This window comes from Microcaecilia unicolor, chromosome 2, assembly GCF_901765095.1.
Source record: "Microcaecilia unicolor chromosome 2, aMicUni1.1, whole genome shotgun sequence".
Taxonomy (NCBI): domain Eukaryota; kingdom Metazoa; phylum Chordata; class Amphibia; order Gymnophiona; family Siphonopidae; genus Microcaecilia; species Microcaecilia unicolor.
Genome location: NC_044032.1, coordinates 599,912,492 through 599,918,643, shown reverse-complemented (window position 1 = coordinate 599,918,643; position 6,152 = coordinate 599,912,492).

Here is a 6,152-nt window from a genome sequence, read left to right as displayed (position 1 = left end):
CCCACTCTAACCACTGTTACTGCATCCTCTGGTATTGAGTTCCAGAGCTTAACTTATTCGTTAAGTGAAAAAATGTTTCCTCCTATTCATTTAAGAAGTATTATGATGTATTTCAATGAGCGTTGCCTAGTCTTACTTACTTAGGATTTTGTAGACTTCTATCAACCCCCACCCCCCCATCAGCCGTCTCTTTTCCAAGCTAAAGAGCCTTAGAGGCATATTTTCAAAGCACTTAGCCTTCCAAAGTTCCATAGGTTTCTATGGAACTTTGGAAGGCTAAGTGCTTTGAAAATATGCCTCTTAACCTCTTTAGTCTTTCCTTATATGGGAGGAGTTCCATCCCCTTTATCATTTTGATCACCCTTTGAACCTTTTCTAATTTCGCAATATCTTTTTTTAGATACTGTGACCAGAATTGGTGTGACTTTGTTGTAGCCCTGCATTTAAATGGCCTCAATCTATTAACCGTACCCTCAATCTATTAACCAGTTCCTAATCCGCAACCAAACATTGTCTCCTATTCTGTGGCTTTTTAATTTCCTCAGGAGTCTCTCATGAGGGACTTTGTCAAAAGCTTTCAGAAAATCTAGATACATTACATCAACCAGCAAACCTTTATACAAATGTTTGTTCACACCTTCATAGAAATGAAGCAAATTGGTAAGGCAAGACTTCTCTTGGCCGAATCCATGTTGACTCTGTCTCATTAAATTTATTTATTTATTACATTTGTACCCCGCGCTTTCCCGCTCATCGCAGGCTCAATGCGGCTTACATAGTAAACCATAGAAGAGGCCATTTAAATGCAGAGCTACAACAAAGTCACTTTACTCCTATCTCTCTTGAAAACTATGGGATTCTCCAATAAGGTTAGGACAGGGGCAGGCCAAGGCAATCTGCTACCTGAAGCAAGGGATGAGATGGCACCCCAGCCCCCTGTCCCTCCCCCCCCCCCCCCAGTCCTATCATTTTTCCTTTCAAACTCTCAACTCCTTCCTCCTCCCCCCCCCCCCCCCCACTGGCCACAGTCTGTCATCTCCCCCTTCCTTCCTCAACCCCCTTCCCCGAGTCTACCTTCCTTTTCTGTTTTCCAAAAGTTGTTGTCAGCAGTGATTCCCATACCTTGCCCTGCCACCGGAACAGGCTTCTCTCTATTGTGGTCCACCTTTGAGGAAATAGGAAGTTATGTCAGAGAGGCGAACCGCAGTACAGAGAAGAAGCCGGTGACGGCAGTAGGGCAGTGTATGGGAATCGTTGCTGCCGCTGCCATCTTCTGAAAAACAAAAAAAGAATGTAGACTCAGGGAAGGGGGTTGAGAAGGGAAGGGGGAGAAGCCAGATTGCAGCCAGTGTGGGAGACAGGGGCTTATCTGCGTGGGGCCACAGGGGCCTGGGCCCTCGCAGATTTCGCCCTGGCCCCCCTCCCGCCGCCAGCCCTCCCCCGCTGCCGTTTCTTACTTTTGCGTCCGCTTCCTCCTGCGCCTTTAAAAATATTTCTTCAGCTGGCAGGGGACCCCAACCCCCGCCAGCCAACCCGAGGTGACAACTTGCAAGTTCTTCCTCCACCGTGGCCAACATGCTGGAGTTGAGTGGCTGAATCCAGTTCGGAGTCTGACGTCGAAGAAATATTTTTAAAGGCGCAGGAGGAAGCAGACGCAAAAGTAAGAAACGGCAGCGGGGGAGGGCTGGCAGCGGGAGGGGGGGTGGAGAGAGTCGTTGGTGGCGGTGGGGGGGGGTCCGGTAATGGCGGAGGGGGGGTCAGTGGCAGCAGGGGGGGGGGTAAAATGTGCCCCTCCCTCTGGCTCTGGCCCCCCCTACCGCCGGAGGCCAAATACGCCCCTGGTGGGAGGTGGAAAGAAGTAATGCCAGCCGGGGAGGAAGGAGAGATACAAGCAATTAGGCTGGCTGGCTGGCAGCGGTGGCAAGATGCTGCTCCATGAATAGTGCCACATAAGTACATAAGTATTGCCATACTGGGAAAGACCAAAGGTCCATCAAACCCAGCATCCTGTTTCTAACAGTGGCCAATCCAGGGCACAAGTACCTGGCAGAAACCCAAAGAGTAGCAACATTCCATGTAGAACTGCAAGGAATAGCAAGATTCTAGAATTCTAAAGAACAACAAGATTCCATGCAGAATTTCAAAGTGTAGCAACATTCCATGTAGAACCCCAAAGAGTAGCAAGATTCCATTCAGAATCCCAAGTACATAAGTATTGCCATACTGGTAAAAGACCAAAGGTCCATCAAGCCCAGCATCCTGTTTCTAACAGTGGCCAGTCCAGATCACAAATACCTGGCAAGATCCCCAAAAAGACCTCCGCTTCGGTTGGCCTTATGATAGGGCTGCTACTGGTTTATGTATACACTCTAGCCATGCAGAAGTCATTGATATCAGCAATAAGTAAGAACAGTGGAACAGATACACTTACAGTTGTGATCACAGTAGCTTTGATCAAGGCAGTGCCTGTTCTTGTAACCCTCTAGGAAATGGGAGGTCAGTGATACATTCAATTAGTGCTGATGTTTCAGGTCTGGAACTATAGGGGTTCTTTCTCCTAGCCAGTTATTTGGCTCTTGACAGGCCCTGCAGTAGTAGTAAATGATGGTAGCAAAAGATACAAAACTTCAGGTTAGATACAGGTGCTCCTTCCTTCTCTTCCAGTTGCTAGCAGAAGGCGTGAGCTGGCTCTCTGCTTCCACACTCACACTAAGGACCAGGCAGCTCAGAGGTCTAGGTGATGCATCTGAAGCCTGCCTGCTGCTTAGTAAAATTACTAATGGCTGTATTGTGTTTACTGGGTTATTACAACACCACTGTAAGAATTGGCTGTGCTTGAAAAGTTAATGGCACCATGGAGGAGAGCTCTCCTTAGCACAAAATGTAGGGTTCAGTATGAAGAAGCCAACAGACCTTAATTCTGAAACTGGGCTCCCCCGTTTATATTTTGTGAGTTTTCTCTCTTAAATTTCTCTCCTCCTATTTTGGAAAATTAAGCAATACCACATTGTGACACTCCCATTTCCCAGTGTTGTAGACATGTTCTTTGAGATCAGAGTGTAACCTGTACTCAGTAACCCAGTGATTCCCAAACCTGTTCTGGGGGAACTCCAACCAGTCAGGTTTTCAGGATATGTGGGAGATCAATTTGCATACAAATTACAACTGTTAGATATACAGGTAGAGCAAAACTGCTCCTTTATAAGGTTTGGGGAACAGAAAGCTACACCAGAATGTGTATGATTTCAAGCCTGGGTGCTCATTTACTGCCTGGTACCTTCTTTCACCTTCCAGATAAATGCACAGTTTTCAAAGGGAAGGTATCATTTTTGACAGTCTTAGAGCTTTGTAAGTATGTATTGTTTGCCTTCTGTGATTCTACCCTCAGAACGTTATTTTTGGTTCCTTAGAGAGTAGATTTGTACACTATGAAATAGTGAAGAAGCTGTCGCATGCTTCAGGAGCCTTCTGTACTTTGTACATAGAGTCAAACTTCTTGTTGAAAAGAGATGTAGAGAGGGAGGTCCCCCATATTCTCATCTGTGCATCCGTGAGGATTTTGTGAATAGGTACTGTTGCAACTCCCTTGGTTTGGGGGGGGGGGGGGGACAGAGATGAATTGGAGGATGTCCAGTGTTTCTTCTTTGGCTTCCTCCTTTGTTTCTAACCATATGAAATAGCTTCAGCTAGTTCCCTTGTAAAATCAATGAAGGAGAGGTCCTCAGGTGGGAACCTTTTCTTGTTATATAGTGGAAATGGATCAGAGGGTAAGCCAGTTGAACCCTCATCTTCCAAGAATACCTCTGGCTCACAATTAGAATCCCAGGAGAAGTCAGAATACGTCCCACAAAAGTACTAAAATGGAGAAATCTGGGTCTCCACCTGTCTCAAGTAGAAGTGTGTATGGGAACAGGGACAATGGGATATCCACAGGGATGGTGAGGAAATGGTAGCAATATGATGGGATGGAGTTGGGATGAAAAAGAATTGACTAGGGATGGGGACCAGATTGTATCCCTGTACATACCTCTACTTCGAACTCCTGCCACCAACATATCATCAGAATGATGGCCTGTGAGAACATATGGATTATTATATTCTTATTAACATTGTTTTCTTGAATATTTAACAAAATAAAACCTATTGGTTTGTGTTACATTTTAATAAGTTATTGGATGCATTTTATATTTGAATTAATAAGATCTTTTAAATGAGGGTTGGGTATGGGGATGGGAAATAATGTGGAGATGATGAGGGACAGTAGGAATATGATGGGGTTGGGATGGAGATGGGGTCTAGAATTATATTTTCATGCATACCTTTAGACTCGGCCTACTGACATTGGTGTTAGACCTTGGTCAAGAGCATCAAGACACAGAGGGTCTCCAATGCCGTAGTGAAGCTTCTCCTGAGCCACTGGAGAGCAACAGTGGCGCAACTGACATTGACCCCCTCCCTCTCCCCAAGGCTCTTTGAAGTATCGGTGCTGATGCCTCTCTGAAGGCAGTGCATGAGTTTTGAGAACCTGCTGGAAGTCTCTCTGCATCAACATTGTTGATGCCAAAGCTACAGCATTGCATCAAATGAAGAAGCATTCCATCTTCTCATTGAATTTCCTTATGAGTTGCTCTTCAAAGGCTGCCATTGAGCAAGGCATGAGGAGTACAGTAGGGGCAGCCACATTCTTCTGAGTCACTTGAGGAATTTTGTATGATAGGTCCTGGATCCTTGGAGATTGTTGCACCTAAATACTAGGGAGAATGATTGGCCCTCAAATTGGAAGCACTTAGAGGACATTAGTGACCTTGGTGCTCTTGGTGCCATGCTCCGATGAGGTGTGATGTTGATGTAATCTGGCCTCTACCTGACACTTGACATCACAATCCCTTGGCTTAGAAAAAGTCAAGATCAAACTCTTCCTCTTCTTTGACCAGGACTCAGAGGGTGACCAGTCCTAATGGCCACTATCGATTGCTTGATATCAGTGCATCCCCAGTGTCCAGTGCAACTCTGGGATCCAGAGAATGATGCTTTTGATGGCAGTGTTAATGGACCAGATTTCCTACTGTCAAATGTTCATTTGTGCTCCTTTTCAAGATCACAAAGGCCTCTCTTGGACATCTGTGAACACAATTAAGAGGGACCAAGGTCAGGTCCTGGACACTATTTGAGTGTCCAGTACACTTTTTAATACCCCTGGGGTATTTTTCTGGGATATGATGTCCAGAAAAATGGCCACAGTGAACCTGTTAACCAGCAGACAGAGATAGAGATTCAAAATACTGCATGATTCACCCTTACGGGCACTGTGTAGCCTTAGTTACTCAGGAGTGCTTTTATCAAGCTGCAGGAAAAAGGGCCCTATGCTAGCGGCGGGGGCTATTTTTCCCGCATTCCAGGGCCATTTTTACCCCAGCAGGTAAAAAGCACCCAGACAAACATGACCATGCGGTAAGAGAAATCTTACCATGTGGCCATGTGGCAGGGAGCTCTTACCGCAACCCATTGAGGTGGCAATAAGGGATCCCGCGGTAACTGGGTAGCATGTGGCGATGCTCAATTACCACCGCGCAAGCCATTTCCAGGAGTTTTCTTTTCCCCCTGTAAATGGCGTGAGCTCGGGGCAGAACTACCGCCGGTGGCCACGTTAGACCAGTGGTAGTACCAATTTAGTATTTGGTAAGCCCGCATTGGGCTTACTGACGCTTTGTAAAAGACCCTGTCAGTATTTCTACTGACAGAGCAATAGGTATAGGTTCTCTTCTGTTTGAATCATCATACTTAATTTACTCATTTCAGTCTTTTGTCCTTAATCTCTCCGGCTTAAACCATCATACATAATTAGTTCTTACCTGCTAATTTTCTTTCCTTTAGTTGTACCAGATCAGTCCAGAGGCTCGACCTAGCATATCAATGGTTATTTAACCAATCTTTCTTTCCTTCTGTTTATGCAGTGTCTGCTTTTCTTCTAAGGTTCAATTTTTCTCCAATTAGTTAACCTTGCCTAAATTTTATGTGCAGCCCGAAAAAGGGGGCATGGAAACGGGAGGGTCATAGATGTTTTGGGGTAGATCAGGGCTGTGGTTTTGCGTTATGCATGTAATTGTAGAATAACTGTGCTCCATGCGTAAATTTAGGTGTGGGCATTTGCA